A 9483-nucleotide genomic window follows, 5' to 3' on the forward strand; every position below is an offset into this window, starting at 1 on the left:
TGGAATAATCAGGTGCAAGGCAGAATATATACATAAAACTGGAACTGAAACAAGGAACAAGGATGTTTTCAAAGACTGGTAGGATCTCTAAAACATTTTTAAAGTACATGTCATTGATAAAGCTAAATACTCAAAGGTTGTGTAATACAACAGGTTAAGCATTGAGAAGAGTGAAATTATGCTGTTTTGAAAACTATGGCAGGTGAGATTTTCTGCCTAATTATATAAGAAGATTTCTCTAAAAATACACATTATTTCAATGACTTATTGGCTGTGAAATAAGTTAAGGGTATTTCAAATGGCTTGTCTGCAAAGAAAGGTGAGATGTAGGGAATCACAGAAAGTCGAGGGGAAAGTAGGTCAATATATACATTGCTATATGGTGAACTAAATCTTAGGCCAGCAACAATGGAGAGGACCTGACCCTTAGAAACTTACAAGTAAGCTGGAATCTTCAAAAGTTCAAATCTTTATAAGTAAAATATTTATTAAAATGAATAACCAAGTGTTTTAATTGACATCAGAAGATCAAAACAATAAACCCTGAGAACATAGAAAAAAGATAAATAAAGATATGAGCAGAACTTAATACAACAGAAAACGTATAAAATTGAGGTGATTTAGTAAGTCCAAAGAATCTTCTTTGAAAAGATTGAAAAGACACACTTTGATTAAGGAAAACAAAAACATAAGTAAAGAATATACAGAAAGAATCAGGACAATGTTATAGCAGAGAATATATGAAATGCCAGTAAAGTTGAACATTTCTGTAAAGTGGACCATTTCCTAGCTCCTAAAGTTTACCAAACCTGACACAAGAGGAAATCATTTAAGGTCATCATGTCTGCCCTTGGCATTCTCGGAACGCCCTGGCCTCAGTATGCAGCCTCTGTAGTCCATGGTAACCTGCGGAGAGGGGGCGGGGCTGAGGGTGGTTGGAACACTGCCCTCACTGAAGGAGTGGGTGTGGCCATCTCTGCTGTGACTGAACAAAGGGCAGGGGAGCAGGGGGCCCAGGGCAGGGCCCTCAGAGCACGGCAGGTCCAGTGGGGTGTCACAAGCATTTAGGCCCAGGCCAAAGGGCGCCTTCTTTGTCTGCACAGCTGCCCAAACTCTCACCTTTCCACTCTGGCCGACCTCTTACTTGAAGTGTGTGTGGAACCTGCCCTCACAGTACACCTCACTGCACAGCTAACCATAGGTCTGGGCATCGTAGCTTCCTGCCAGGTGACCGAAGTTCGCAGGCAGATGTGTCCCAGGGACACATGCAAAGAGGCTCCTGCCCGGGCCACAGGCTGCCCACTGCCCCTGCCCCAGATCGGGGGCCGCCAATCAGCCCTGTCGGAGTCCCCTGCCTCTAGAGGGAGTATTGGACCAACACTTGTAGAAAACGGTGTCCTCGTGGGCAACTCATTGGAGGGACACAAATAAATCTTTGCCGACTTTCTGCTGAAGCTTACGAGCGTTCACACCTAAGCGTCTTACAAGGTCAGCTGTTTAGCTAAACATGAGCTCATGATCTAAATTTACACAATAATGAAGAAATCAGCTATGAGGGGAGACAATCAGTAAAGACTATCAATACCAGAATTAGATTCCCAAGGCCATCCATCAATTGTTGGAATAATCAGGTGCAAGGCAGAATATATACATAAAACTGGAACTGAAACAAGGAACAAGGATGTTTTCAAAGACTGGTAGGATCTCTACATGTCATTGATAAAGCTAAATATTCAAAGGTTGTGTAATACAACAGATTAAGCATTGAGAAGAGTGAAATTATGCTGTTTTGAAAACTATGGCAGGTGAGATTTTCTGCCTAATTATATAAGAAGATTTCTCTAAAAATACACATTATTTCAATGACTTATTGGCTGTGAAATAAGTTAAGGGTATTTCAAATGGCTTGTCTGCAAAGAAAGGTGAGATGTAGGGAATCACAGAAAGTCGAGGGGAAAATAGGTCAATATATACATTGCTATATGGTGAACTAAACCTTAGGCCAGCAACAATGGAGAGGACCTGACCCTTAGAAACTTACAAGTAAGCTGGAATCTTCAAAAGTTCAAATCATTATAAGTAAAATATTTATTAAAATGAATAACCAAGTGTTTTAATTGACATCAGAAGATCAAAACAATAAACCCTGAGAACATAGAAAAAAGATAAATAAAGATATGAGCAGAACTTAATACAACAGAAAACGTATAAAATTCAGGTGATTTAGTAAGTCCAAAGAATCTTCTTTGAAAAGATTGAAAAGACACACTTTGATTAAGGAAAACAAAAACATAAGTAAAGAATATACAGAAAGAATCAGCACAATGTTATAGCAGAGAATATATGAAATGCCAGTAAATTTGAACATTTCTGTAAAGTGGACCATTTCCTAGCTCCTAAAGTTTACCAAACCTGACACAAGAGGAAATCATTTAAGGTCATCATGTCTGCCCTTGGCATTCTCGGAACGCCCTGGCCTCAGGATGCAGCCTCTGTAGTCCATGGTAACCTGCGGAGAGGGGACGGTGCTCTGGGTGGTTGGAACTCTGCCCTCACAGAAGGTGTCGGTGTGGCCATCTCTGCTGTGACTGAACAAAGGGAAGGGGAGCAGGGGGCCCAGGGCAGGGCCCTCAGAGCACGGCAGGTCCAGTGGGGTGTCACAAGCATTTAGGCCCAGGACAAAGGGCGCCTTCTTTGTCTGCACAGCTGCCCAAACTCTCACCTTTCCTCTCAGGCCGACCTCTTACTTGAAGTGTGTGTGGAACCTGCCCTCACAGTACACCTCACTGCACAGCTAACCATAGGTCTGGGCATCGTAGCTTCCTGCCAGGTGACCGAAGTTCGCAGGCAGATGTGTCCCAGGGACACATGCAAAGAGGCTCCTGCCCGGGCCACAGGCTGCCCACTGCCCCTGCCCCAGATCGGGGGCCGCCAATCAGCCCTGTCGGAGTCCCCTGCCTCTAGAGGGAGTATTGGACCAACACTTGTAGAAAACGGTGTCCTCGTGGGCAACTCATTGGAGGGACACAAATAAATCTTTGCCGACTTTCTGTTGAAGCTTACGAGCGTTCACACCTAAGCGTCTTACAAGGTCAGCTGTTTAGCTAAACATGAGCTCATGATCTAAATTTACACAATAATGAAGAAATCAGCTACGAGGGGAGACAATCAGTAAAGACTATCAATACCAGAATTAGATTCCCAAGGCCATCCATCAATTGTTGGAATAATCAGGTGCAAGGCAAAATATATACATAAAACTGGACCTGAAACAAGGAACAAGGATGTTTTCAAAGACTGGTAGGATCTTTACATGTCATTGATAAAGCTAAATACTCAAAGGTTGTGTAATACAACAGATTAAGCATTGAGAAGAGTGAAATTATGCTGTTTTGAAAACTATGGCAGGTGAGATTTTCTGCCTAATTATATAAGAAGATTTCTCTAAAAATACACATTATTTCAATGACTTATTGGCTGTGAAATAAGTTAAGAGTATTTCAAATGGCTTGTCTTCAAAGAAAGGTGAGATGTAGGGAATCACAGAAAGTCGAGGGGAAAATAGGTCAATATATACATTGCTATATGGTGAACTAAACCTTAGGCCAGCAACAATGGAGAGGACCTGACCCTTAGAAACTTACAAGTAAGCTGGAATCTTCAAAAGTTCAAATCATTATAAGTAAAATATTTATTAAAATGAATAACCAAGTGTTTTAATTGACATCAGAAGATCAAAACAATAAACCCTGAGAACATAGAAAAAAGATAAATAAAGATATGAGCAGAACTTAATACAAGAGAAAACGTATAAAATTCAGGTGATTTAGTAAGTCCAAAGAATCTTCTTTGAAAAGATTGAAAAGACACACTTTGATTAAGGAAAACAAAAACATAAGTAAAGAATATACAGAAAGAATCAGCACAATGTTATAGCAGAGAATATATGAAATGCCAGTAAATTTGAACATTTCTGTAAAGTGGACCATTTCCTAGCTCCTAAAGTTTACCAAACCTGACACAAGAGGAAATCATTTAAGGTCATCATGTCTGCCCTTGGCATTCTCGGAACGCCCTGGCCTCAGGATGCAGCCTCTGTAGTCCATGGTAACCTGCGGAGAGGGGACGGTGCTCTGGGTGGTTGGAACTCTGCCCTCACTGAAGGAGTCGGTGTGGCCATCTCTGCTGTGACTGAACAAAGGGAAGGGGAGCAGGGGGCCCAGGGCAGGGCCCTCAGAGCACGGCAGGTCCAGTGGGGTGTCACAAGCATTTAGGCCCAGGACAAAGGGCGTCTTCTTTGTCTGCACAGCTGCCCAAACTCTCACCTTTCCTCTCAGGCCGACCTCTTACTTGAAGTGTGTGTGGAACCTGCCCTCACAGTACACCTCACTGCACAGCTAACCATAGGTCTGGGCATCGTAGCTTCCTGCCAGGTGACCGAAGTTCGCAGGCAGATGTGTCCCAGGGACACATGCAAAGAGGCTCCTGCCCGGGCCACAGGCTGCCCACTGCCCCTGCCCCAGATCGGGGGCCGCCAATCAGCCCTGTCGGAGTCCCCTGCCTCTAGAGGGAGTATTGGACCAACACTTGTAGAAAACGGTGTCCTCGTGGGCAACTCATTGGAGGGTCACAAATAAATCTTTGCCGACTTTCTGCTGAAGCTTACGAGCGTTCACACCTAAGCGTCTTACAAGGTCAGCTGTTTAGCTAAACATGAGCTCATGATCTAAATTTACACAATAATGAAGAAATCAGCTACGAGGGGAGACAATCAGTAAAGACTATCAATACCAGAATTAGATTCCCAAGGCCATCCATCAATTGTTTGAATAATCAGGTGCAAGGCAGAATATATACATAAAACTGGACCTGAAACAAGGAACAAGGATGTTTTCAAAGACTGTTAGGATCTCTACATGTCATTGATAAAGCTAAATACTCAAAGGTTGTGTAATACAACAGATTAAGCATTGAGAAGAGTGAAATTATGCTGTTTTGAAAACTATGGCAGGTGAGATTTTCTGCCTAATTATATAAGAAGATTTCTCTAAAAATACAGATTATTTCAATGACTTATTGGCTGTGAAATAAGTTAAGTGTATTTCAAATGGCTTGTCTGCAAAGAAAGGTGAGATGTAGGGAATCACAGAAAGTCGAGGGGAAAATAGGTCAATATATACATTGCTATATAGTGAACTAAACCTTAGGCCAGCAACAATGGAGAGGACCTGACCCTTAGAAACTTACAAGTAAGCTGGAATCTTCAAAAGTTCAAATCTTTATAAGTAAAATATTTATTAAAATGAATAACCAAGTGTTTTAATTGACATCAGTAGATCAAAACAATAAACCCTGAGAACATAGAAAAAAGATAAATAAAGGTATGAGCAGAACTTAATACAACAGAAAACGTATAAAATTCAGGTGATTTAGTAAGTCCAAAGAATCTTCTTTGAAAAGATTGAAAAGACACACTTTGATTAAGGAAAACAAAAACATAAGTAAAGAATATACATAAAGAATCAGGACAATGTTACAGCAGAGAATATATGAAATGCCAGTAAATTTGAACATTTCTGTAAAGTGGACCATTTCCTAGCTCCTAAAGTTTATCAAACCTGACACAAGAGGAAATCATTTAAGGTCATCATGTCTGCCCTTGGCATTCTCGGAACGCCCTGGCCTCAGGATGCAGCCTCTGTAGTCCATGGTAACCTGCGGAGAGGGGACGGGGCTGAGGGTGGTTGGAACTCTGCCCTCACTGAAGGAGTGGGTGTGGCCATCTCTGCTGTGACTGAACAAAGGGCAGGGGAGCAGGGGGCCCAGAGCAGGGCCCTCAGAGCACGGCAGGTCCAGTGGGGTGTCACAAGCATTTAGGCCCAGGCCAAAGGGCGCCTTCTTTGTCTGCACAGCTGCCCAAACTCTCACCTTTCACTCTGGCCGACCTCTTACTTGAAGTGTGTGTGGAACCTGCCCTCACAGTACACCTCACTGCACAGCTAACCATAGGTCTGGGCATCGTAGCTTCCTGCCAGGTGACCGAAGTTTGCAGTCAGATGTGTCCCAGGGACACATGCAAAGAGGCTCCTGCCCGGGCCACAGGCTGCCCACTTCCCCCGCCCCAGATCGGGGGCAGCCAATCAGCCCTGTCGGAGTCCCCTGCCTCTAGAGGGAGTATTGGACCAACACTTGTAGAAAACGGTGTCCTCGTGGGCAACTCATTGGAGGGACACAAATAAATCTTTGCCGACTTTCTGCTGAAGCTTACGAGCGTTCACACCTAAGCGTCTTACAAGGTCAGCTGTTTAGCTAAACATGAGCTCATGATCTAAATTTACACAATAATGAAGAAATCAGCTACGAGGGGAGACAATCAGTAAAGACTATCAATACCAGAATTAGATTCCCAAGGCCATCCATCAATTGTTGGAATAATCAGGTGCAAGGCAGAATATATACATAAAACTGGACCTGAAACAAGGTACAAGGATGTTTTCAAAGACTGGTAGGATCTCTACATGTCATTGATAAAGCTAAATACTCAAAGGTTGTGTAATACAACAGATTAAGCATTGAGAAGACTGAAATTATGCTGTTTTGAAAACTATGGCAGGTGAGATTTTCTGCCTAATTATATAAGAAGATTTCTCTAAAAATACACATTATTTCAATGACTTATTGGCTGTGAAATAAGTTAAGGGTATTTCAAATGGCTTGTCTGCAAAGAAAGGTGAGATGTAGGGAATCACAGAAAGTCGAGGGGAAAATAGGTCAATATATACATTGCTATATGGTGAACTAAACCTTAGGCCAGCAACAATGGAGAGGACCTGACACTTAGAAACTTACAAGTAAGCTGGAATCTTCAAAAGTTCCAATCTTTATAAGTAAAATATTTATTAAAATGAATAACCAAGTGTTTTAATTGACATCAGAAGATCAAAACAATAAACCCTGAGAACATAGAAAAAAAGATAAATAAAGATATGAGTAGAACTTAATACAACAGAAAACGTATAAAATTCAGGTGATTTAGTAAGTCCAAAGAATCTTCTTTGAAAAGATTGAAAAGACACACTTTGATTAAGGAAAACAAAAACATAAGTAAAGAATATACAGAAAGAATCAGCACAATGTTATAGCAGAGAATATATGAAATGCCAGTAAATTTGAACATTTCTGTAAGTGGACCATTTCCTAGCTCCTAAAGTTTACCAAACCTGACACAAGAGGAAATCATTTAAGGTCATCATGTCTGCCCTTGGCATTCTCGGGACGCCCTGGCCTCAGGATGCAGCCTCTGTATTCCATGGTAACCTGCGGAGAGGGGACGTGGTTGAGGGTGGTTGGATCTCTGCCCTCACTGAAGGAGTGGGTGTGGCCATCTCTGCTGTGACTGAACAAAGGGCAGGGGAGCAGGGGGCCCAGGGCTGGGCCCTCAGAGCACGGCAGGTCCAGTGGGGTGTCACAAGCATTTAGGACCAGGCCAAAGGGCGCCTTCTTTGTCTGCACAGCTGCCCAAACTCTCACCTTTCCACTCAGGCCGACCTCTTACTTGAAGTGTGTGTGGAACCTGTCCTCACAGTACACCTTGCTGCACAGCTAACCATAGGTCTGGGCATCGTAGCTTCCTGGAGGTGACCGAATTTCGCAGGCAAATGTGTCCCAGGGACACATGCAAAGACGCTCCAGCCCGGGCCTCAGGCTGCCCACTGCCCCTGCCCCAGATCGGGGGCCGCCAATCAGCCCTGTAGGAGTCCCCTGCCTCTAGATGGAGTGTTGGACCAACACTTGTAGAAAACGGTGTCCTCGTGGGCAACTCATTGGAGGGAGACAAATAAATTTTGCCGACTTTCTCCTGAAGCTTGCGAGCGTACATAATTAAGCGTCTTACAAGGTGAGCTGTTTAGCTAAACATGAGCTCATGATCTAAATTTACACAATAATGAAAAAATCAGCTACGAGGGGAGATAATCAGTAAAGAGTATCAATACCAGAATTAGATTCCCAAGGCCATCCATCAATTGTTGGAATAATCAGGTGCAAGGCAGAATATATACATAAAACTGGAACTGAAACAAGGAACAAGGATGTTTTCAAAGACTGGTAGGATCTCTAAAACATTTTTAAAGTACATGTCATTGATAAAGCTAAATACTCAAAGGTTGTGTAATACAACAGGTTAAGCATTGAGAAGAGTGAAATTATGCTTTTTTGAAAACTATGGCAGGTGAGATTTTCTGCCTAATTATATAAGAAGATTTCTCTAAAAAATACACTTTATTTCAATGACTTATTGGCTGTGAAATAAGTTAAGGGTATTTCAAATGGCTTGTCTGCAAAGAAAGGTCAGATGTAGGGAATCACAGAAATTCGAGGGGAAAATAGGTCAATATATACATTGCTATATGTTGAACTAAACCTTAGGCCAGCAACAATGGAGAGGACCTGACCCTTAGAAACTTACAAGTAAGCTGGAATCTTCAAAAGTTCAAATCTTTATAAGTAAAATATTTATTAAAATGAATAACCAAGTGTTTTAATTGACATCAGAAGATCAAAACAATAAACCCTGAGAACATAGAAAAAAGATAAATAAAGATATGAGCAGAACTTAATACAACAGAAAACGTATAAAATTCAGGTGATTTAGTAAGTCCAAAGAATATTCTTTGAAAAGATTGAAAAGACACACTTTGATTAAGGAAAACAAAAACATAAGTAAAGAATATACAGAAAGAATCAGCACAATGTTATAGCAGAGAATATATGAAATGCCAGTAAAGTTGAACATTTCTGTAAAGTGGACCATTTCCTAGCTCCTAAAGTTTACCAAACCTGACACAAGAGGAAATCATTTAAGGTCATCATGTCTGCCCTTGGCATTCTCGGAACGCCCTGGCCTCAGGTTGCAGCCTCTGTAGTCCATGGTAACCTGCGGAGAGTGGACGGGGCTCTGGGTGGTTGGAAATCTGCCCTCACTGAAGGAGTGGGTGTGGCTATCTCTGCTGTGACTGAACAAAGGGCAGGGGAGCAGGGGGCCCAGGGCAGGGCCCTCAGAGCACGGCAGGTCCAGTGGGGTGTCACAAGCATTTAGGCCCAGGCCAAAGGGCGCCTTCTTTGTCTGCACAGCTGCCCAAACTCTCACCTTTCCTCTCAGGCCGACCTCTTACTTGAAGTGTGTGTGGAACCTGCCCTCACAGTACACCTCACTGCACAGCTAACCATAGGTCTGGGCATCGTAGCTTCCTGCCAGGTGACCGAAGTTCGCAGGCAGATGTGTCCCAGGGACACATGCAAAGAGGCTCCTGCCCGGGCCACAGGCTGCCCACTGCCCCTGCCCCAGATCGGGGGATGCCAATCAGCCCTGTCGGAGTCCCCTGCCTCTAGAGGGAGTATTGGACCAACACTTGTAGAAAACGGTGTCCTCGTGGGCAACTCATTGGAGGGACACAAATAAATCTTTGCCGACTTTTTCCTGAA

The sequence above is a fragment of the Mesoplodon mirus genome (assembly GCF_964341445.2).
Source record: "Mesoplodon mirus genome assembly, chromosome: 1".
NCBI lineage: Eukaryota > Metazoa > Chordata > Mammalia > Artiodactyla > Ziphiidae > Mesoplodon > Mesoplodon mirus.